This window comes from Thunnus maccoyii, chromosome 2, assembly GCF_910596095.1.
Source record: "Thunnus maccoyii chromosome 2, fThuMac1.1, whole genome shotgun sequence".
Lineage (NCBI taxonomy): Eukaryota > Metazoa > Chordata > Actinopteri > Scombriformes > Scombridae > Thunnus > Thunnus maccoyii.
The window spans coordinates 34,700,525-34,726,596 of NC_056534.1; the positions used below are offsets into that span (position 1 = coordinate 34,700,525).

General features: G+C 39.7%; 1 protein-coding gene across 1 annotated transcript in view; it reads right to left on the reverse strand.

Moving 5' to 3' along the window:
* Nucleotides 1-26,072, reverse strand: part of prkcaa (protein kinase C, alpha, a) — a 146,390-nt gene that overhangs the window by 117,084 nt on the left and 3,234 nt on the right. The gene's annotated exons all lie outside the window — the stretch shown is intronic.

Consider the following 26,072-nt stretch of genomic DNA (forward strand, 5'->3'; position numbering starts at 1 on the left):
CTCTGTATGTCAGTCAAAACCACAAGCTTATCAATAGTTAACGGATAGCTCGTCACACCTTAAACAAATCTTGTGTCTTAAATTTAAAGGCGCACCTAAAGAGCGACAAGCCCCGACAGTGCAGAGAACAGGTTTAGGAAAAGAAGAAAGAAAGACTGAAAAGAGACCAGTTGGAAATCATGTTTAAGTATCAGAGGAGTGAAGTGAATGAAAGAAAGACTCAGTTTTCTCAGTCAGCATGTACAGCTCTTTGTCTCCACAGACACATCCCACCCTTGTGTCTGCACACCGTGCTAAATGATCTACCATGAAACAGCAAGTATATGAAAGTGCCATGTGTTCCTAATTCGCAGCAGTGCTAAAGCACAGCAAAGCCTTACCATGAGACCTCAGACTGACCAGACTGTGCAGGACACGTCATTAGTTAAGTCAAACGTTAAAGGAGAATGTCACACATGACTAAACTGCAGTACAAATTACATGAAAGACAGGCCAATAGAGCAACCCAGAAGCTTTATGGAATCGCCAATCATGGTACGTAGCAGAAAATTTGATTCTGTTTTTCTTCTTTTGTCCTCATCTGCACTTTTTAAATTCTCTTGACCATCAGGAGCTCATCAGGGGATAAAATCCTCATAAGATGTCTGATTGCCTTAAAGACGAGTGCGCTAGAGCCGAAGGAACAGGCCGTGGGCTGTGATTTTTCATAGACCAGTGGCCCCAGAAAATAAAATTACAAGGGTTATTATTAGGACACGGCTCTCGACCATGTGTGCCCAAAAAAAGGAACGGAGGACAGGTTGAGAAAATTACTAAATGGATGGGAAAGCAATAAATAGAAAAGAAAGAAAAAGAAAGTGATGGCTTATTACTGGACTGGTAACTGATGCATGAATAAAAACAAACAATTTTGAGCAAAGAAAATCATCAAAACTGAATCAAGTGAGGTCTACTTGCAAGACTTTTTGACAGTTTATAAAATGTCCTGTTTTTTTGAACCCAAACTCAAAGCCAGAGCAGGAAAGCTTCAAAACATTTGATCTGTGATGCTTCCTCATGATAGCACGGTATCGAGAGCTGAAGCACAAAGTAGAGTGTGGACAATATCCAAGGAATACAACTTGGAATGTTTTGTTTGGCTTGGAAATATGCTGATCTAAAATCACAACCAGAGGGGAGGTAGAAAAACAAATTCCAGTTATCCCTGTCGTGTATTTATAGAGGCATTCCTCCACGCTTTAAATCTTTCCACAGAGATTTAAAGTCAGTGGACGATACGAGAACTTATCTCAGTGGGAGTCATGTTTTAATTTAACAACACTTGTGTGGTTTCCACAACCTGTATCCAGCTGTCATGAAGCTGCAATCACTGAAATCAGGAAGCCACCCTGTGCACTAACAAGTGCTGAAAAGATAAACATCCCTGAGAAAAGACACACAGAACTGATTTAATAGCAAATAAGTTCATTAATAAGTTTGCAGCTGTTTCCATCAAAAAAAAACAAAATTCTGAAAACAAACAAACTGCTGCCCTGTGTAGTCATTGAACCTCATGGCAGTTCATGATCATCTTTTACTTCTCTGACAACCAGGTGTCTTCTACCTGTTTCCAAGGAAAAATCCTCTGGTTCACAGGAAATATTTACTTTATTGTTTCTGTCAGCAGCAGCAGTTGTTTGACTGAAAAATAGAACAGGACCAAAGTGGTTAGCCTTGAGACATGCGTGTTTATCTAACAGAACGGTACCTTGAGCACGTGCTGACTTGCTATGGTGCTGAATACAGTGGCATAAAGACTGAGACATGTCAAAACAGAATGAAAGAAGTAAAAGAAAAGTTATTAGAGTTATTAGCTGTGTGAAGAACTTGTGGAGCATTTAAGGTGAAAATATTAACACCATTCAACAGTTACATTGGTGACTGGCACCCTACCAACCTCCAGATGTGTCTTCCTAAATAAACCTTCCTTACCCGAAAGAACATTGTTCAGGTCACAACAATGCACTCCATCAGCCTTAATCCTCAGCAGTGGGGATTAAACACAGGGATTATACAGTCATACAGACAGTAAACAACAGAGACAGCAAGAAGCTGCTAGCTTAGCTCAAAGACACACACTGCTGTCCACTTTGTGAGGCTCAGGAGTGTTCAGATGTTCTCTTACCAGAGTTATGACAGGAACACCATATATCCGCTACAACTCATCCCTAAAGGCCAACTATCAAATTTATCCCAGAGCTTACAGCATCGCTCCTGACTCACAGTGTGGACAACAACAAGTGCTCTCATCATCTCGCGTTAGGAGTTTGTTTGATTTTCAGGGAGCTCATCAACAGAGACGAATGGTCTGCGATTGCACCTGATGTGAGACAGTGATCCATTTACACCAAGAGTACCTTGAACAATAGGAAAAATGATCAAATAAACCCTGTGGTGTCACAGTAAATCACTGCTGAGAAACATATTGCGTTTGGTGTTACACACAATAACTTTTATGCCAAAAAGAGCACAATGTTAAGGATTTATATCTATTAACTTCGCATTAGGCCTTTCAACCACTAAAATTGCTTGAATTCAATTCTTGTTGAGGTTAGTCGATGATGTCGCCCAGGAGTCACACCATAAAAGACTGGAAAATAAGAGCAGAGAAGAACCTCACATGCACTACAAGCAAGACAAAGGATCTTATGACAAACTGAAGTAAATAAACACACCACAATACATTGCTATATGATCACCCTTGAATAATATCAGTCCCTTGCGTGCAAAGAACAACAAGGCTGATGAACTGCAAAGAACAAGATTGAAATAAGAGGTTTAAAATAAGCCCTAGCTAAAGGGATATATACAACATGGCCTAAGTTAGGGTTGATGTACTGCTAAGAAAACTGTCGGTGAGACCATAAAATTTATGTCCCGGAACAAGGAAAGGTCATTCAAAACTCCTCTTGAGTAAACATCCATCTTGACATCACAAATGTCTCCACACCAGGTCAACACTGCAACAGGGCTGTGCGATATGATGATAGATATCTCGTGTGATGATAGAAAAACGTCCATCGTTTCAAATTACGCTCATCATTTACTTGTGTTGTGTCTCAAATCACACTCTTCACAGCAATATTTTTCGTCACTTTGACGACGCTTTGGGTTCTTCCGCACCACACGGATGTAGGCAGGAGATTTGCATGAAGGCAACACAAACAAAATAGAGGAGAGCGAACACGACACAGACCGGGGTAATTCTGAACAGAAGGAGGACTCCAACCAGTCAAGAAAAAAATATTTTATACATTAAAATAGCACCAAGCAGTACGCCGGCTCAGTGCTAGCACTGTCGCCTCACAGCAAGAAGGTCCTGGGTTCGATTCCCAGCTGGGGCAGGGCCGTTCTGTGTGGAGTTTACATGTTCTCCCCATGTTTGCGTGGGTTTCCCCCGGGTGCTCCAGTTTCTTGCCACCATCAAAAACATGTATGCCAGGTTAATTCTCCTGTTAGTGCCCTCGACCGAAGGCACCAGCATAGAACTGGAGTTGGTCCCTGGGTACTGCACGGTGGCTGCCCTCTGCTCCTGATACTTAGGATTAAATGCAGATATCGAATTTCACTGTACAACTGTATGTGTGACAAATAAAGTATCTTATATTTTGTTACACGCTTAATTGAAAATATGCACAAAGGTTCTGAGTAGAAGGAGAAAAATAATCAAATAGGCATCTTAGTGCATTTCAATACGTACTGGACTCATATGCTCAAGAGTTTAAACAAACTTCTTCTAACAAGCTTTCTGTAAAGTATAACTTTCCCTAAAGCAGGGTAAGTCTCGGTGGATGGTTCGGTTAGATGGATGGCGGTTGCTGTTTGAAAGAAACCTCTGCAACATAAATGCTGCAGCTGCTCTTTTAAGCGTACACATTCAGCAACAATCACTATCACCATCATTTTTCCGTGTTACAGATAAGTCTCTCATAGATGTCTGACAGCCACCTGTCCTCTAAGCCACATGACACACTTGTCATGTTTTGTATTTCTGGTTTGGTTAAACCACCTGCATTCATAAAAATTCCATGTACGACACATGTCACAATAAGTACGTAAAGAGGTTTGCAGCTGAATTGAAGTTGAACCCTTCCAGTTCATCGAAATGTTAGGACAGAACAGGGAGATAACATGATTATTATCCCCATTTATGTCCAAAACACTTTCACCACTTTCACTGCAGCCAGAGTAGCATTAAAGATCACGCTGATACTTTTTTAACAACCATGACAGTTTTTTTTCCAAAGACATTGTACACTTCTATTGAGAAAAAGCATTGTTTTTTTATGTTTACAATATTATATCGGCTTAAAGTCACTCAAGTCTTATTTTGTCTTGGATTATAAAGCACTTTGCAATCTGTGGCAGGATTAAGCAGACATTTAGATGATCTATTTACCAGAACAATTTACTACTCCATTTAGGAACAAAGGGAACTTTTTAGAAAAGGATTATGAAATGCTTTTCTACAGAGTGTTGCAGGATTAACTACTTGTAGACAGTTTATTCACAGTAAAATAATAGTTTTCAGTTTTCTTTTATGTGTTGTTTCACTTCACTATTAGTGTGTCAGTGTTTTATGATTTGTTTCAGTGTTTCATTTTTACACGTTTCCTCCCCCATATCAGATCAAAGGTAAAGATGTCAAGTAAACATTAATTCTGAACAGATGAAAATCCTCTGGTGCCACATCACATCATACATTAAGTCATAAATGTATAGATCATTAACATGTATGTTAAGCATTTATCATTCGGCACTTTGGAAGGTGTGCTACTTCCTGATCTGTATGTTTACACTAACGCTCAGGTCACAACCTTTTGAAAAAAAAGTCAATACTGTGAAAACTGTTGGAATTTCCTTCCCCAAGTGAGGTGTTTCATTAACTAATAGCTTTATTCTCCATAGCCAGCGTTTTACTTGACTTATTTTATCACTGTGACAGATCCAATCAAGAATGTTGAGTATTGACACCAAGATTTAGTCTAATCCCTCACACTGAATGTTGCTCAAGATCCAAAGATTTGGCAGACGTACACCAAACCGACAGCAAGACAGTGACCTTAATCATGTGCGAGAAGACTGATACTTCCAGAGAAAGGCTCAAATTGTTTATTTAGGCTGTAATATAAACAGACTGAACATTCAACTGGACTCTTGGGATTTATTCAGTGTCCAGTATGAGGATCTGTATAGATTTAAATGGCAGTAGCCGCTAATAAGTTCATTAGAATTTCAGCATACTGCCCCCCCCCTGTTCACACCATTAAATACATGCAAACAATGTTATCATCCTGTTTAATTAAGCCGAAGCTTACAGCCAGTTATCTTACAGAAAGAGCTTTGCAGAAAGGTTGGTAAGAGGAAAAGTGAGGGATCAATAATTCTGTCATGTTTTTGATAAAACAAATGTTCCTAACTGTCAGAGTTTAGAAATGTTATCGGGCCTGTGCTTCAGTTCGCATTTTGAAAATCAAGGAAGATGTCAAGGCAAGCAAAGTCAAGCAAAGATGCAATACAATTTCAAACAGACTTGTGAAAGAGGCTTCAGCCTGCGAAACGTCAAGGTAATGACTTAAATGTTTGCAGTGAGTACAAGTTTATATTCAAAGTCTGTTCAGCTGCTGTAGATTTTCAGACTTGCACAAGAAGATACAAATTAAAAAAGCATTGGAAGGTTGCCTTGCAGTATTACTTTGTTGAGGATGTCCCTTTTCAATGCAAGGTCTCTTTCTAATAGACTTTTAAACTTTTCTAAATGATTTTATTACTTCTGGACACCTTGATTTGATGCTCTTAACTGAGACCTGGTTAAAGCCAAGTGAATACAGCCAGCTGGCTCAATTGTGCCCTCTTGAATATGATAGTTTTAGTTTGCCAAGGCCATGTGACCAAGGTGGCGGTCTTGCTGCTATTTATAAAAGCACTTTAAATGCAGTCTACTATCTGTTAACAATATCTCAAGCTTTGGGTTACTCACGTTCAAAATTTGTGGTACAGATCCTGTAGTCCTTGCTGTTATTTATCACCCTCCCAAAACCAATCTGTGCTTTTTATGTGTGTTTTCTGAATTTATATCCTCCATTGTACTGACCTATGATAGGATTGTCATTACTGGTGATTTCAACATCCATGTAAATGATCCCTCTACTTCTATCACTGTTGAATTCAAAGCCCTACTGGAAAACTTAGATCTCACTCAGTATATCAATGAGCCCACACACTGTCAAGGTAACACCCTTGACCTGGTGATGTGAAAAGGCTGTGGCATTGTTAATGTTCTGGTGACTGATATCACTGTATCTGATCTCTTCTGTGCATGTTTTCCACTAACAAAAAGCACAAAAAAGTTATGGTTTGCAACTTTAATTGTCAGAGTTGATAAGCCACTCTTATCTACCTGGTATAATTGGCTCATTATAGAGATGGTTGATTCATTTAATAACAACTTTGTGGCACTGTTAAAGGTGAAAAAGAGATCTCATAGCTCTGTGAGAGCAGCCAAGAGCAAAAGGCAGAATTCTGGACTAGTAGTCCACTACAATGTATACAAGGATAAAACGGCCTCTTTAAACTATGTAATACACTCTGCAAAAAGAGCCCTTTTCTCCAGGGTGATAACAGAGGGTGGCAGTGACTCCAGAACACTGTTCACAACTGTAAATCGACTGTTGAATCCTGGCCCAGTCTGTGACCAAACATCGCCTGCAAAATGTCAGGAATTTTCAACATTCTTTATCAATCATGTGTCTTCTATTACAGCAGAAATTGTTACAAATGCTTACAATTATGAAAGTCAACCTAAAAAGAAAAAAGGCAGTCATGTCAAAATTCACAACGATTTCAGACCCTGATCTCTGCAGGACCTGTTGTCTTGACCCTGTCCCCAGTACACTTTGTCAGAGATATTACTGACACATCCCTTTAAACTGGATTCTGATTCTTTTGGATCTAAGTGCTGTATTCGACACAATTGACCGTGATATTCTTATGGATCATCTTGAGAACTGGGTTAGGCTCTCCAGATCTGTTTAAAACTAGTGCTGGGAGGACATTTTTTGTTACTATTGGGAACATGTATCAGGAAAATATGATTTGCCCTTTGGTGTTGCTCAGGGAAGCTGTATTGGTCCACTCCTTTTTTTCTCTATATATGCTCCCTTTAGGTAATATCATCAGGTAATATAAACCTAATTTTCACAGTTATGCTGATGACATGCAGCTGTATATTTTGCTTGAGCCTGACGATGGCAATGCCCTGTGTTCCCTGACTTATGGGATGGCAGCAGTTAAAAATTGGATGAGCAATAACTTCTTGAAACTAAATGAACATATAACTGAAATACTCTTATTTGGGCCCCCAAGCTAAAAGAAATCTACTCTCTTGCAAACTTGGCCATCTGGCCCCTGAGATTAAATCAGAAGTGACATGCCTGGACATTGTTCTAAATTCAGAGTTGAACCATTCCTATCCTACAGAGATGCTCCAAAATTATGGAATACCCTGCCAAGAGCTATAAGAGATGCAGGCTCTGTGAACATTTTTAACCGACAGCTGAAAACCTATTTATTTAATTTGGTTTGTTTTATTATTATATCTCGTCCTGGTCCAGTCCCAGTTTTATTCTGAATATGTGAAATATTATTCCTCCAATAGCACTGATATTGTCTCTGGTCTGAGCTGCCTGAGAGTCTCAAATTCCACCTTAACTTTCACAAGCTGTTCCCTCCATCTGAACTCTGAACCAAAAATGCATTGGCAGTTCAGATCAATGCTGCCAACAATATCTGTGTTGATTCCTTACTGGACAAATAGGAAGAATGATCAGTCTCATAGCTTCAGGTCATCTGTTTTTTTTTACTTTTTCAGCCTGTGACATTCAAGCCCATCCCATCTTGTGTAAGTTCACAACACAGGCCACATTGTATTGAGCATCTACCACTTCTGCAAAATCCATCACATATTGTCGTGTCCTCACGCAGAGGTTGACTTCATGTGACAGACATACTAGATTTGAATTAGAGAGCCACCGGATTGTGAAGGATCAGCAAAGACTCTGACAAATTATATGTTAGGAGAACTGCAAATTAAGGTATTATTGTTTCATTCTGACAGTCAAATGTGGCTTAAATTTCACTCTAAAATAGCGCTTTTGGATCATGAATTTTCTGAAAGGAGACACTGCAATTATATTAAATAGGGGACAGGCAAGTACGAGGCGTTCCTCTTCTCCCAGATACTGACAACAAAAAGGTTAACACACACAATGGTGAACACAAGGGGAATTATCAGACCATGTGCTGACTGGCTTTTCACTGACAACCATGAGAGGGACTGAAAAAAAAAAAATCAATATTTAGTACTTAACCCTGCTTCTACGGTAACAGCCCTTTCCTCAGACACAGATATGTGTGTGTGCATGTTTCGTGTGAATAACAAAACCAACCACACCAAAAACCAAAACTTTACTTCTTTTCTTTCTCTCTGTTAGTACTCTGTTATGAGAGTTATCACAAAGCAGAACCTACCAGTGCAGTGTGCACTTCAACATGAACCACTGTATTACTTTTAGTTTTATTAGTTGGGCGTATGTCATTTGATTGAGAGTCAGGAAGAGCCAGCAAGTCTTTACAATAGCTGGAAGGCATGCAAATTGCACGCAGATTGGACCTCTTCCAAAACAAGTGTTACATTTCAATTGTATTCATCAAAACCCGATGTTTTTCCTTTCTTGACATTTCCGAGGCTGAAAAACAACTGTAATGAAAGGGATCTTTGTGTAAATATGGTAAAAAAAAAAAAATAAAAAAAAACTTAAAAAAAAACATCTCACCAGTTCACCAGTCTGTGTAATCATCCTAAAGTGAGAGTCCCACATCTGGAACTGTGACTCTTCCCGTTCCATTTCCCCTACCTTTTGTTCTTCATACAAACCCTTCTAGAGCTCTTCCATTAGATAATGCCATTATCACAACAAAACTCAGGGCAATTAAATGCAGATTACACTGTAATTCAGAGCCTGGTGCATTAGTCTGTGCTCCATCATGGAGCTATCTAATACACCTCTAATGCATTCAGACAGTAATATCCCTCTCTAATCCTTGGTAATGTTCAGTGCTGCACCTCCCCATGGATTAACCAAACCCTCTCAGTTTTAAAAGCATTCTGATCCGTACCCAAAGTGGCGTGCACCTCTGGAAGGTAAACCTTTATTAAGTTGAATACATGTCTCTCAGAAAAGCAGTATTTTTTTACCATTGTGCATTATTCCCTCTGTAATACAGTCAGCGAGCAGTAAATTCAGGTCAGCCAGAGTTGAAACTTGTGATGGAAACCATCTAAGAAAAGTACTTTCTATAAAAAAAAAAAAAAGCATCTGTTCTCATCAATAAAATTAAAGTGAAGTTGATGAGAAAATTGAGACTTCGCAACATTTTCGACATATTCGCTCTAACCTTTTTCCTCCAAAAAAATCTCTTGCTGAGAAGGAATAAATATCACCACAGAATAAGTCATAAAGGGGAGCTCAAACCCACGAGAGGAAAGCAGAAGTGCATTTCACTGGTCAGGGACACAATAGGGATTGAATTGTATGGTCTGAGAAAAGAAACAGTTATGACATGGACAAAAAAAAAGCACGAATCTTTTCACTTCTGTGTGTGGGAATTTCTCAAGTGATATTTCCTGTCCTTGCCCGTGTTGATTTCATCCGACTCTACAAGTAATTGGAAAACATTTCATGTCTTCCTTCAATTCATCAGCTAGTTAGATTCACTGCTGAGCCGTGATGTCTCCCTAATGATCCGCTTAATGTTAAATACATAAGCGGTCAACAAAATCAGCATTCCCTTCGATTTTAAAAAGCTTATGAAGATACTATTTCTGCAAGATTATACAATGTGCAACCTTCAGCGACTCAACCTGACTGCAGAACTCCTTATGTAACAGCCTACTTGTATGTGCCAGTACTGCACAGCCAGAAGTAATCATATTTCAAGCTCCAGTGTTCTAAAGCAGAAGCACAGTATATTATTATTATAGCTTTTGTAAGACAGGCTCTAACTATTGTGTGTCATTGTCAGGTGAATTGTGATTGGGGATAACTGACCCGAGCTGAATGAAAGAACAAAACTGTTGATTTTGTTTTGAGCTGGGGGCATTATTAAATAGAAGAAAGGCATCTGAACATACTTTAATTACACATTCGGTTCCATCTGCATTATAAAGACTGGAAGTGTTCACCACTACAACATCACAAGGTGCCTGCTAGGACACATCACAAACATAATGAGGATGGTTGAGAGCCAGAGAAATTCAATTGATCATTCAGCCGGAAGCATTAGTAGGAGCCTTGTTATGATCTCCCCCTCCTGTTACCTGTGATTCACAAAACTATACACATGAAACTGTATAAACAGAAAGATAAAGTGATAAACATACAGACGGGGAAAGTCTACCAGTTGTAAATAAAGGGCTTAACAGTCATTACCTAAAAGAAAAAGCAAATGTACCATCCTCTTCATCTAGAAAGAAAGAAAGAAAGCAAAACACATCCTTCCTCTCCATGCAAATGTTTACTTTCTGAGCTAAAAATATAGTCTTAATTGGCTTTCCTTCGCTCGTCGTGTGGTGTGGATTCACTTCAAATGCTATCTGTCTGCTAATCATCAGGACTTCTTGATAACAGCGCAGCCAAAGTGAGGCTCACTGGGTCCTCGGTGCTGTTTTCACACTGATTTCCAGTTCATTGCATCTGAGGCATGAGTGCCATGAAATGATGAAATGAAAACCACGATGCCCCCCTGTTATTTTATGTGAATAATGATGAACTAATGCTTCCATTACAAAGCATTAGACAGGTGTATTTTGCATGAGTTCGCATTAGTCCATCTCTCTCTCACTGTGAACAAACACATGCATGATGTCCTTTTCTTTTGCAGCTTTTCATGTCACTTTCCATGATGTCCATCTGTATATATATATATAATTAACCCTTTGTCTTATTTAGTGTTTCTTACATCATAAGACAGATTCATATGGATGAAATCATGGCAGAAATAAATAAAATTCATAATAACTTAATAAGAGATAAAGTAGACACCATATGAAATGATGTGATACATTAAAACAACAATAACAAATCAAGTCACATGCCCAGTGTATGGATTACGTTTACAGCCATAGCTGATCTCTTTCATGGAGCAGATGTTGACATACAAACCTTAATAACTCTTTTAATAACTTCAAACTGATCCGTGCGAATTTATGTGTCAATCAGTCTTTGTAGATCCCTGTGTTTGTTTGTGTTAAGTGTAGCAAACTAATACAACAGAACGGCCAGCATACTGTGCATTTAGTGACACAGGCTTAGCAACCCAGATATGGCTGTAACTACTGGTGATGATAAGAGACGATAGAGCCCAATGAAACTTATCATCATCAGGATTATTCAGTAGTCTGTAATCCATGGGTGACTTCAGTGCAATTGATGGCAGCGATTTTGCACTTTTTCTATGGTGTAATGTACTGGGGGAGCGGGGGGGGGAGCAGGTGGGGGGTTGGTAAACCTCCAGGAGTAAACATAAAAGCCTGTAGCCTGTTTAATCAAGAGAAATGAGTGATGTAATGGGTAAACAGACCATACATCAAGACAACGTGTATTCTCCAGTTTCATCTCATCAGGTTTTCTCGTTCACAAATGTGACAAAAGAAATTGATGTTCGAGCAACTGATTTAATTCAATCCGCTTCCTTCTTATCAGTTGTATTACTTCATTATTGCAAAACACTTTTGAGCCACTTGCACCAGACTAAGCTGGTTCTTTCACCAGCATAGTAAAGCAAGTATAACACAAAAAGGCAAGAATGGACAACACAAACATTTTAACAGGTTTCCCAACTGTGTTGATGAGGACCTCTGCAGCTGCCCAGATCAAATTTCAAAGACAAAAAGAGGCAGGGGGGGGGATCTGAGTCATATGACCCGATTTCACTTCACCATATTTAGAGGAAAATATGGAGTGTTGTACACACATTCACTGCTCGTTCATATATAAACAATTCAATACAAACATCGAACAAAAACAAGAAAATATTGTTGTATTTGAACGGTCGGTCTCATAGTTCTGCCTTTTGAGGCGATATTATCAAAATCAGCCAGACGTAAAGGCGTTCCTTTCTCCATCTGTTTTACACCGCCGCTCCCAATCACACTGCCGCTTCTTATTTTCAGAAGGAGGAGAAAGAGTATTCTCCACTTTCGATTTTCTTCGTGTCTTTATGTCAACACTGCCTTTTAAAGCTGGTGGGATTAATCCTATTAATTAAAAGTAAACTATCCAACCTGCAGCTATAGATCCACAATGATACGGAAGGCTGACACTGATCAATAAATCCTGAGACTGCAAAGTCCTTAAAATGGTGACCTCTGGGGATTTCTGAAGATCACCAGCCATTGATGTAAAGCAGCAAGTTAAAACTAGGGGTTTTATTTAACTGCAGAGGCCAACATGAGGTCTGTGTTAAATGGCAGGGCAGACAATCCAGCTTAGAGACACTGCAGTCAGCCCAAAGACCTACTTTGCATGCAGACAGATGTGGGATTTGTGACTTGTCGATGTTACAGCATTGATTCAGAAGTGCAGGGAAGGATTGTTCCCTGCTGCTCACATCCAGCCCAAAAAGTTAATCCCAGTAAGCGGGCACACTTCCTACAAGCAAATATCAGAACAACAGGTGGTCCCATTCACAAAAAAACAGGCTGAATGAGCGTTTCATTCAAGTAAAAGCTACTGTTAAGCACCCATTAAGCACCTATGGTACCATTCTGGCCCCTCAAAACATTATCATCAACCATCTAAAAGTAGATTTAACATTAAAACCATAGACATGGCTTTAATCATCTAAATGGATGATTTTAAAAACCATTACGACTGCCATCAGAGATCAGTTTAACAGGTCAAACTAACCTAACTTCAACAAATTAGTGCATCCTGAGAGGACACTGTGTATCTGCAGGGATAATGTGTGCTGACAGTGGATTTACATTGGTTACAGTTAAGTACATCCAGTGTTGACACAGTATCAGCACCAACTATTAAGGTGCGTTCCATTTGAACTGGGAAATCAGAATTTCCGAGTTCCCGGTTGGAAATTTCAACTGGAACACCCCCTGAAGACGGATTTCTAACTCTGAAAGTCCTAAGAACCTCACCAACCAAATCCAATATGGCTGGTCCGAGCATCAGTGTGAAAACTGTATTAATATCAACTTCAGAGAAAACGTTATATTCATCAGATAATTAGATGAAGTTTAAATTGTGAGGAAGAAGTAGAGATCAGTCTTGAGAAATGAAACACCAACCCAACCACATATGTCTTAATAACGTTAAATAGTCTCAGTGTTCTGTGGTTATCTATCATCAAAGAAGCTACTACGCTGGAATAAAAAACTGGAGATAATTTCCCTTGATAGATATGCTGGCCTTGACAATTTTCAGGCCCTGTAAAACTAGCTAACCACAATAAATATTAAGAATAACCATTCTTGACAAGCCAAAGGGGGAAACATAATGTAGCTGATCCCACAGCCCACTTTGGCTCACCATGCTGTGCCTGCATGCTCTCATCCAGTTCCCATTATTACCGAGCTGCCAAACTCTTCATCCTGCAGGAGCTCAAGGTCCCCGAGCAAACACAGAGCAGACATCATGAAACGAAGCTGCTGGCAGGGTCTTTTCCTTCGTCTGACTCTACGTGGGTACACTGTCCATACAAATGTCATCCACATGCATCAATACAGGCATTCACACACACTCATAACACATCAAATATTTTTTATTTCTGCCTTACAAGGCCAAGCGTTGAAAACAAAAACTTGTTAAAGACTGACCTTCACACTCACTTTCATCCAAAATAAGTTATATAAGATGTTTTTTTTCTGCTTTAAAAGGTGCATTTAGTGACATCTAGAAGAACAGACTTGGCAGAAATGGAATATAATATTCATAAGTATGTTTTAATCAGTGTATAATCCAATGAAAATAAGAATTGTGTTTTTCGTTACCTTAGAATGAGCCCTTTATATCAACATAGGGAGCGGATCCTCTTCCACAGACCCACCATGTTGCATTGCCATGTTTCTACAGTAACTGAGAATGGACAAACTAAACACTGGCTCCAAAGTGTGTTTTTCATGAATTTCACTGCCACCGTAAGTTCTCCTACACACTTGGAAGGAGCAGGCAGGGTATTAAGTTGGTTGCAATCTGCAACCTCACCTAGATCCTTTAAATCAATACTCAGTGTTTCCTCTAGGTCGACTACCTTGGGGTGGCACCAGTTGGGTAGGGGGGGTGCGACTGAGCAAAACTAAACTTTTAACATGTTCAAAATAAAATAATCCAATCCAATCCAAAAGATTGACACTAAAATGAGAATAGGTGGTCCACCTTAAAGGTCAGTCCACCTTAAATGAGCCTGGTCAGGTCAGGCTAACCCATTGTCACTAGCTTTGGAGCTAACCCCCTTCACTTTTCCAGCAGTTGGGGAAAAAACAGATGAGACTTTTTTTTGGTCTTGAGAAGCTGCAGCATTTATTAACTGACACACTGTAGTCTGAACTCTACATTTACTGCCAGATTGACAGCTTACTGCTAACCTTTTCCTTTGCTCCGCTCGCATTCATCATCGCTTCTGCCACTCATTCAACTACACACTCACTACGCACACACATTACACACTGCCCTATTCCTTAAAGCAGCTATGCTGTTCTTATAACAGTCTTTCACGTAGATGTCCTTTGAAAAACGAGAAGAAGGAGGAATCTGGGATTTTATACACTAGTCAATGACTCAAAACAGTTCCACAATAACATAGGGTGTTACTGTGCTTGCAGTGTGCGAGTGAAAATCATTAGTGTCCAATTGATATCAATGATCATGTGAAATTTTAGCAGCGGCGCTCATAATTTCCATGGCTGCAGAATGAATATACAGGGAACACTGACACTTAAGTAATGTCAATGCTGTTGTTAGAACGTGCAGAAGCTAGAACGGTACATTTTGAGACAGAATGTTGTTTCATTTGTCTTTAGATCCATCCGATAGAGGCCAATGAATGATAGCCCACACGGTTCACATCAGTCCAACAGCATATCAGTAAATCTCAAAGTCGCTGCTTGTGTGAAGTTGGTTGTGTTTAAATTGTTTTAGTTTTAATTGCCCCACGTTATTGCTCCAATAGAGCAAAATTTAATTGTCCCAATAGGCAGTTACATGATATGATTAGTCATACCTAATTTGAATACTTTTCCCTTAAATGCTTTCTCTAATATGCAACAATAACATTAATGTTCTCGCTCACAATTGCACAGCGTTTCATTTAAAAAAGCAATATCATTTTAAAAAGCTTTTTATTAAGGGGGAAATTATACAGACATATACACAATTGGATGACTTTATGACTTTTGCAAACACCTGTTGAAAACAGATTAAAATACACCTCTACAGAATCCACTACTACCTCAATACTTCCCCAACAACGTGAGAAAGATAGAAATCGCAAATCAAGAAAAAGAAATTTAAAAAAAAACTGCATGTCAAACATAATCTAGATTGCAATTTTTGTGTTACACATTACAGAGACTGCATATTAACAATTACAATTAAAGTCTTCTTCAATTTTGAAATCAATCAATCATTCTAGTCACATGTGATGAGGGCAATACCCAGGAGCTCAGATATGTTGTTGGCTTTATGCAGGCCTTGTGATGATTTGCTGTTGCTGTCTTCCAGCTGACAGAAACAGAGAAATCTGACAATACAAATTCCATGTGCCATCAACATGACAGCAGGAACATGGACGTCATCCCACCTGGGACTGCTTAGTCAGTCCCCTTCCTGCACTCAAATCCCCTTATCAAACTGTGAAACAGATCTGGGCTACATCATGACAGCATGCAATCAGGAACTGAACAGGGCTCTATTATCTCATGGCATGGAGGTGTCAAAGGATGTATTTCCCTCTATGCAGGAGCCGTCCTGTGACAGGAGACAAGCAGATTTGCATCAACGTGTCGTCCGGGTCTCCATAGAAGCCCCAGAAAGTAATCTAATACACGCTCAGAAGCAGAGAGAAACACTGCCGCATGGGAGCAACAAATACCACAATCCCATTTAAAATATTGACATCAGTGTTTAGTCACGTGCCTCTGAAAGCCATATTTATAATGAATGTTCATCCTGTAAGCACTGGGGTTTACATATGCCGACATAGTCCCTCTTGTCTGACAAATATGACAAACCGCAGCATTTTTCTGTGCAAACACTACCTTATACAGTGCCACAACACATTAGTGCTATGAGGCACGCTTTGAACACAACACAGCATTTCCACCCAAATGCATAGTGGGTATTTAGGTGATAAATAATGCAGACCGCCATGATGGATTAGTCTAATCTTAATGCAGCTGGTCTGAATTGATTATCGAGAGACAGGAAGAGGTGGGAGGCTTTCAGGGAAATCCAAACTGGCCATAGAGTTTACTTTGGCAAAGCTGTTTCTGGTCAGTTGAGGTTTTATCCAGCTGTAGCTTAAAGACAAAGATGTACAGTATGTAACAATTCTTGCTTTTTATTAGCTTTTCTAATACATTTGAAATCATATTTTGACATTGAATCTGTCACACCTCATTTGGAAAGCTGATATCAATCTGTTTCAAAGCATTAAAAGCATGAGGTTGGTTGAAGCAACACACAGTCATGCACTTTTGAACCACACGCACAATTACATCAATTCTATCTACACTGTAACAATGAGCACTTTTGCAAATCAGAGCCCATAATCCACTGGTGCAGACTTACATTAACAGAAAGGATTCAATCAGTAGCAAAAGGCAACTTACAGAACTCAGCATTCCCAGTACTATAGCAACACACTTTAATCTAACTAGTGCTATGTCATAAATCAACAACTATAATTATCTCAATTTATTTTTATTGGGTGAGTCACTTAGTCTCAACCCAGCAAAGACAGATATGGGCTAAGATTAACATTTTCTACATCTGCCCTTATATATCCGACAAAACTCTTGTTTTGCTTGTGCTCGTCAAGACTTTTCACCAACTCACATAAGTACAGAACTCTTCCTAAGATCATTTTTAGATTTATATATCAGCTATAAGCTAATGCTGCTGCCTGCTACAGGTTGCTACTATCTCACCAGCAGAAGTCTGACTGAGTGGTGACCAGACAGATTAAAATGAACAGCACATAGTTAACAAGGTTTTACAGAGCTATTGTGGCTTCCAGTGTTTATGTTGCTGTTCATTTTTGTCTGACAAGCTGCCACTGAGTTCCCCGGCTCGTGAAAATGAATAACTTTGCATCAATATCACTACCAGTGAGTAACCTGCTGTCTCCTTTAAGCTGATTTGACAGTAATGTAAATTAATGCACTGTTTTGTGCTTTTAGTTCAAACAGTAGTGTAGACTGAAGGTTATAAAAGGTAAGTAAGTAAGGTACTTATTATGATAACCATGAATCTAGTAGTGAACCTCTTACAGCTGGAAAGGCTTTAGGACTAAGCGGTTTTACTGCTGAGGATTCGCTGGAGCAGCATTAGTTATTATGGTCACTGTCAGAGAGTCCATAGCTCTCCCTGCATCCCTTTACAAGCAACGGGGAGCATTGCAGGTCATGGTCCTGATCACGGTGTACAATGTAAAAGCGTCAATCACAGTATCAAAGACTTTCTAAAGGGTACAAGTCTCTCTCAATGAGCGTGACAGATTTTTTCAATTATAAAGGAAAAGGAAAGGACCACACCAATATTAGTACAGTGATATTGTTGGTTGATATGGTAGTTAAACAGCCTTATCAGGGTGCACATTTACTATTTTTACACAGTTACAAAGTAACTCTGAGGTCTGAAATTCTTAAAATGATATGAAATTAGAGAAGTTAAGACATATTTTGTGTTTGTTAATCATTTATTGCATGCTTTGTGTGCATTCTTTGCAGTTTACCGCTTCCCCCTTTTTCTTTCTTTTTAAGTGACTGAGCCTGTTTTCTATGTGTACAAAACAAATGAATGTCTTAAAAAAGTTGCCAGTGGTTATGAGCAGGGTAGTAGAGTCCATACAGGACATGCCGTGTGCAAATATCTGTGACAAAGAGAAATAATGAAAAATATCTTCCAATATCGCAAAAATGGGTGTTTGAAATGGGTTTTGTTTAAGCCAATGTGCTGAAATCAAAACCGCAGCATTAAAGATAGAAAATTTCCAGCTGTAAGTTCCTCTTAATTTGTGTCATCTGAGTGGTTTCTGTATTAGCGGTTGTTTTGAGGAAGAATATAAAGAAGTTGAAAAAAACGAAAAAGTGGCCACAATGAGCATAACTTGAATAAAGATGCTTTGTCCAGTCACTAAATTGCTAGCATCTGCAGAACTCCACTAACACGTGTGTCCCAAGACAAAGCCCTTATGTAATCACACAGCGGCCATCTAAAAAAGACAGAGCAAGTGTCCTCCTATAAACAGAACAGCAGCTATGCATAGCATTGTATCTCTTCAGGGCACCAAGGAGCAACTCTAAATATAGCCTATATGACCCTCTGCCCCCTTCCTTCTCTGCCTCATAAACACACACACACACACAGACGTCACGATGGCTTCCCTCTGCTGTGCTCCATTCAACCCAATTCTAAATCTTGCATCTTGATGTCGGGGCCAAAACAGTTTCAAGCATCAAGCAGTTGAATCATATGAATCCTGACAGAACTGCTACACAATGCATGAAAGGAAGATTCAGCAAAAAACAAATCCCTGATTGCTTATTTCCTCAGTTTAAACAGCAAACGATGAAGGGATTAGATATGTGAGAGCGAGGAAAGAGAAACAGAAAGTAGCTGTTGGAGTAACCCCATAAGGCAGCCGCGCAGGGCAGAGAGGACAATGTAGAGAGCAGCTTTCTGGCTCTGAGCCCAAAAAAAAAAGGCAGAGGACAAACACAGAAACAAGCGAATAAGTGTAGAGGCGGAGATGAAAGGAGTAGAAACAGACAAAAAAAACTGTCAGAGTACTTATACTTAAAGGAACAAAATTCGGCTGTTAGCATCAAAGCTCTTAGCAATGATTCTGTGTCTTTGTTCTAAGTATACCACTGCATTACAATAGAGAATAAAAGAACAGAGACAAAGGCGCAAAGAAAGGCATGCAACAGATGTGGCAGGGTTGTCTGTGGATTTACGGCCCTGACTGAGGCTGAAGGCTAATTAGAATCCAAGGCTCTGCCCTTTTTGTTTCAAGTTGGCATCTCTTCCCCCATATTTCTGCGGGGAAATAAATAAACACACAAATCAAAATATATTTGCATGAACTTGCAAATGAAAACATCTGTGGAGGACGTTCATTTTGACATTAAAATAACTTCTTTTTTTTTAGCATGCCCAGAATCTGAAAGGGCACTTGTGAACATGATAATAGTCCTGCTGGATTAGTACTGCAGAATTCCATCACTGAGGGTTTTTGACTCTTAATAGCTTTCTGCTCACAAGTATTACGCCACTAAATTAATGTAATTGCACTTCATTTAATAGAAGAAAACTGAGGGCACTACTGAGGTTTTGCTTGTGTAATATCTAATGCTATCTACTGAAAACACAATTGATAATGGCTCCTTGACTATTACGCTGCAGAGTTACGCCGTTTTCCAGTAATTTCACAGTACGAGTATTACTCGCATCCTCATTGTTCATTTCAGGACACCTGAGGTTGCAATTATAATAAACTCTCACGTCTCTCGTGAACCCCCCTGGAGAAATAAATGCATGTATCACTGCCACGTAAGAGAAATGGAGCTGTAGTGCCTTCAATGCTATATATTCATGATCCTGCAATATATAATGAATACAGGCCAATGGTTAGTTGGACGGTTGTCTGTGTTTCTGCTATCATCAACACTGCACTGATACTGAACCTTAAGCATCATTACCAGGCTTCTAACTAGGGCTGCACGATATATCGTTTCAGCATAGATATTGCACATGTGCAATAGTCTCAGTGCAGGACGTGCGATGTCAAGTAAGGCAAATTTACTTAAACACTTTTTTGCTGCTTCATACAAAAGGAGAACTCACAAGGTTGTCATTTTCCATGTCTAATCTGCAAGAAAAGTCCAGCTGATGTTACATAATTTAGTCTGATTTAAGGGTTCTTGGATACACAGAATTTGATCAGTTCCCAATGTGCTCTGGTGAAAGGGTGCGCTGCATCAATTTGCTGGTCAAAGGTTAAAAAGTTAGGCCTGTTTATCTACACTACTGACTAAAATGAAAGCAAATCTGTTCCTGTGAGATGTGCGGAGACAGATGACTGAGGACCGCGGCTGAAATGACTCTTGTGTAGCCAAGATATAATCCAACTTCAGGGTGTAGCGCACAAATGGAGCAGAAAAAAACACTGACTAAGAAGCACACGCTGTTTGAGGAGGTTGAACATGAAAAGATAAAACAACAATAAGCCGTTAAAGTAGAATGTGTGTGCCAGACAGCATGGCGGGGGACCATGTACACTCAGGGAGTTTACATTTCCACAGACAGTCAACACAGGCCTTGTTGGGATGACACTGTGGCGGATGTGCACAAGGATATTCTGAGAACTGTCCAAACACTGAGCCGCTCAAGGTTAACAAAGCCGCATCGCATGAATAGGATGTGGCAAATGAAAATATTTGAAGCGGTTATTATTTGTCTGACACGATCAAAGTTGCGTCTAACACATCAAACAATGCGGCTAACCACCACAGACACTGAGGGGCTTAGTTGATTTATCTTTTTGAAATGGTTTCCTTTCTCTAGAGGGCTTCGTAGCGATGCATCTAGCCTGCAGGCTAAAACGGATCATTAATGCATCACCCTTGACCTGTGCATGGCCTCATTTGTATGGCTGGTCATCAGGCACTCTGCTCTCTTGGGAGGTCAGGTTCTTACACAACAGCAAAACACATGAGCTTCCTCTCGTGCATCAGAGAACATCGGAAAGCCTCAAGTGAAAATCAGTCGTCGACAGTCTGCTGATAAATGATAAACTCTGAGGTCGTCCTCAAGAAACTAGTGAGTGAGCTCCAACCCATCAACTGAGTCAACACTGAAGAAATCATGTGTGTTACAATCAGCATAGGGAGCAGAAACAATGGGCTTCTACAGTCACTGTTGTGTATGGGACAGGGATACCATTTCTCCTGGAATACCAAGATGAACAATAAAATCACTTCAATAATCTTTCCTTTAATTCCTCACTCTTTTCACATCTACTTACCCTTCTAGTCTTTGGTGAAATATGGCCTGTAAGAGGACTTTACTGCTGATACTTTGAAATTATAGTCAGTTTTGAAGCAGCAGTTTCTGGGACTACTTTCAGGGTCCAAGTAAAAAGTTCCTGTCAATGGAGATGAGTGAGCATTAGTAGAGTTTGAGGGAGTAAAGAGCTTGTTGTTACTACTGTGGGAGTGTATGCTCCATTAATGGTTTCATGTTTCAGCTTACAGTGGCAGGGCACGATTGCCTCTTGATGCCATCTACGTGTCATAGTCATAGCCATGCCTCCGGTTTCTCCCTTGTGTTTCTGGTGTTTCCCTTTCCCCTGTGTCTCCTGTGCTCCCCTGTGTGTGTGTGTGTGTGTGATATGGGCGTGGTGCTCCTCTAACACTCCCGGTTCCCTGATTGCTGTCCAGTCTACACACCTGCTCTGATACACACACCTGCAGTCCATCAATCCATCTACTCAGCAGTATATCCCCAGTTCTTCAGCCATCGTGGTAGATCACATCCCAGGCCACCAAATCGTGCGTTCAAAGCTTAGTCTCTCGTGTTGTTTTGTTCACTGAACTAACCTTCCTATTCCACAGGATCACTGCACGCCTGCCTGTTTTCCTGCTCATCTCTCCGCCCGCCGACCAGTCAGCTTGTCGACCCGTCTGCTACCTTCCAAACTAGCTTCATCCGGCCGTGCTCACGTACTCTGTCTTCATCCCTGCTCTGCTTCGCCAGCCACCGGCTTCCCTCTGCCTCTGCCTGCTGACATCCCCACCTCTATACACCTTCCCTCCCTGAGAGCCCAGTCAATAAACCTTTTCGTATTCATTCCAACTCTTAAGTCTGTGTACTACGTTTGGGTTCCCCCCCCCCCCCCCCCCGTTGATCGTGACACTACATCTTGTTAAGCTGTTTTGTGGACTGACTTGAAGAAACAAGGAGTAAGGAATGAATATTATACTATCAAACCCTTCATTAAATGTCTACACAGGTGCCCTTGACAGAGGCTCTTGACCCCCAAAAACACTTAAGGAAGGCTGCTCACTGGCCAACAGGAGACTGTGGCTCGCTATGAATATGTTTAACTGAATGAATGTTAAACAGGTCAGAAAACAAAATTACTGGCTTAACCCTTGAATAACAATTTCAAGAGATGAAAACCAAATGAGAAACCTTAACCCTCAACCCGGGCCTCCAAGGTTTCCAAACACAGTGTGATCTTAACAGGGTCTGAAAGGTAAATCTATTGAGTGACATGGGTACAAATTGCCCGGCTGTATTACAATGTCAACTAAATGGTGATTCCCTGCTGCACTACGGCAGCAGGCCAAAGCCCTGAAATAAGACTCCGCAGGAAAAGCAGCCAGGAGTCGACAGACAGATCGTTCACAATACAGATAACATCTAGAAAGATGGTTACTGACAGGCTCGTTTGTTTCCACAACATTAACTTTGCTCCAGAATTACATTGCAAGTGTCATACTGAGAGTGATTTGATTTTTTTTTCCACCTGTGCTCACTTATTGTTAAACACAATAAACTCTGAGGATTTTAATATGACAATACTCACATTATCCCTTACATACTCACATCAGTATAGAACAGTAATATCCTTATACTCTAACATACAGCATCATTTAGTAGGGCTGCTACTAATGCTGTGATTGACATATACAAATTGCTGGTTTTGTCCAAAGAATAGTTCAAAGCTTTTAGATATTGATTTTACTTTTATAGATGACAAACAAAATAAGAAAATATTCACATCTGAGAAGATAAACCAATCATTAATTCAGCTCTCATCATTACAAATGTGATGCTGTTGAAGATCTGACAACAGCTGGCAAAACTGTTCCGTACTTTGTTCATATATTGAATCCCCCAAATGTTCCCACACAAGCATTTCATCATTTAATGAGCTTAAATGATGATTGTCAATTTTGAATTGGAAAAAATGCTAAACTGAACCTTACGATTTCAAGCTCTAACACTATAACTCCACCTGTGATGTAATACTGCGTAGTCCAGCCTATTCTTAGAAAAGGGCTGAAAATTAAATGTCACTCTTGTTACAGAAATGCCACTCTGCAGTTTATCACTTTGTCATTTTCAAGTAGTGGCTGAGAGGCTCGCCGTCTCTGCTGGAGGACTTGACCCTCATTTTATAGGAGCTTAAGTTTAATAATTGATGGCTAAACAGATAATACAAAGTGGGGACCTTTCTCACTTTGAATAGCTGCAGTGAAACCAATCACATTCATCTTGATATGGCAGACATTACTTATTTAAACATGTTCAGGCAGGGATTTATGATGGAGAATGTGGTCAGCTTTTCAGCCTTCTTCTTTCTGAGGATATGACTTGACACACATGACGTCTCCGATGCGATGAAGGAGAAGAGTTCCAGAGCACCGTTTGTGTCTGAGACCTCTCTTACACCCTACTGCTGTCTCTGACGTCCTTCTAATCATTCCCTTTATCATCTGTGTGAAAAGCTGCGATGGTAACAATGAAGCCAGGATGAAAATGACAACTCGCCGTGAAAGCAGAGGAGAGGGTTGGCGGACACGCTGACGGTAATGTCAGGTTTTGCAAAAACACGTTAGGCTGTCAACACTCCAACACCTTGGACTGACTCACTACTGAGAATGGTTTCACCTAAGTACAAGCAAATACTAGAAGGCTGAGAGCAGCCTGCATCTCACTTCTGTGAGAGGAAGATCACAGAGAAGAGTGGGTGTTGGGTAATTGTTGGCAGTCATGCTCAATAGGAACATGCAGACACGGGCTAATATACACGCTCCTATAGGTGAACATTTCCCAGATACAAACCTTTACAGACACATCAAACACTATGAAGCATCTCAATTTATTAGTATGATGTCTAATGATTCACTTAAGACCTCAGTGTGTCTCACCGTCTCTGACGCTCTCAAGAGAAAAGCTCTAAATCACTGAGATCAAACGCCTTGCAGTGGCAGTGTGTTTATCTTTAAGCCTCCAATAAAGAGACACTGTGTTTTGTTCTACTCAACAGCTCAGTAAGAAGAAATCCACCAAGAGCACCTCTCACCAGGTCATTAACTAGATGTAGATTTTATCGTGGGGGAAAACATTTGATGCTTTTAGCACACTTGATGACAGAAACAGCAATGTAAAAATACTCCATTACAAGTAAATGTCCTGCATGAAAAATCATACTTAAGTAAAAGTACATAAGTATTTGCAGCTTTGGTCCCTCTAACTGATATATTATTATATATGACATCATTAGATTATTAATACTGAAGCATCAGTGTTAGAGCAGCATGTTACTGTTGTAGCTGCTGGAGGTGGAGCTAGTTTAGCTTTTTCTCTAAACTTTGATTTTTGCTGAAATATTGGATCATTTGAATATTTATTGAAATGAAAGCATGTGAGAAGTTTAGAGGGAAAAAATCACTATTTGGTGGAGCTGTTAACAACTCATAGACATGTGAAATGTGACCCCGACTACACACTGCTTTTTGTAAGACGTCAAAAGCCGAAAAAGGTTGGAAACCACTGGTTTCATCTTTAACAATGTGTTGTATTTTAAAAACTTGTTATATTATCCATTGTGTCAAATCTTCATCTGAAAAGTAACTAAAACTGTCAAATAAATGTAGTGGAGTGGAAGTATGAAGTAGCATCAAAGTGAAATACTCAAGTACCTCAAAACTGTACTTAAGTACAGTACTTGAGCAAATGTAATTAGTTACTTTCTACCACCGGACATAAACAGTCATTATCTGATAATAATTATACAACTATCATTTTCAGAAATTGCAGCAGAAACGACACTAAAAATGCAAATGTCTGTAATGAAAATGTTACAGTAATGTGTGAGTGCTGATTTTAACTCGGTGTTTCTAGAATGTAAATGAGAAACTTGCCTTTTGGTATATGTGAATAACTGAAAAAGCCTGCAATGCACTTTTAAATTACAATGTTCTATATATGTTATATTTTCTCATGTATTATATTATTATACGTTTTCTGTGTCAATTCAGTAAAAACTTGTTTTAATTAACTTTTAATTAATCTGGATCAAGTTTAATCATTGATTTCAATGATTAAATAAAGGACAGATAGCGATGACAGCAGACTGGGCTTTTAATCAACCACCGGTGCCAAAACAACACAATCACAATATATCTGCGTTCTGCACTGTTACCTGGCCACTGGCAGCCAGAGTCAGACTTTGGCAAGCCCGGATATTTCCACATTAGATGAGGAATTCTGAGAGTTGATGCATGCTGAAGCTTAAATTGGCAGCCCCCAAAATCACCTTCATCACCAACATCTTCATCGTGATGTTGGTGCTTTGGGGGCTGACTTGAGCAGCGGCTTTGTACCTTTTCTCTATTCCTTCCACTGAATCAGTTCTTGTCTAAACTAGTCTCACCTGTCACAGTTAATACCCAGCACACCTTTATTACTCATTTTTTGCCCGACTGGCTCGCTTTTACTAAATGAAAACTTCACTCATGAGAAGTCGCTTTACTAATATCACATTAAGCTTGAAATATCACTGTAATAATCAGCATTTTAAATAAAATTCAGTGCTATGCAACAAGCTCAAAGGAAGTGCCTACAGATATCAAATTCGTGATTACAGACCCCAGAAACAAACAGCATAAATCTATCTTCTCTTAGTGCTTTCATAGTCCCTCTCTGTCTCTTACGCTGTACTAC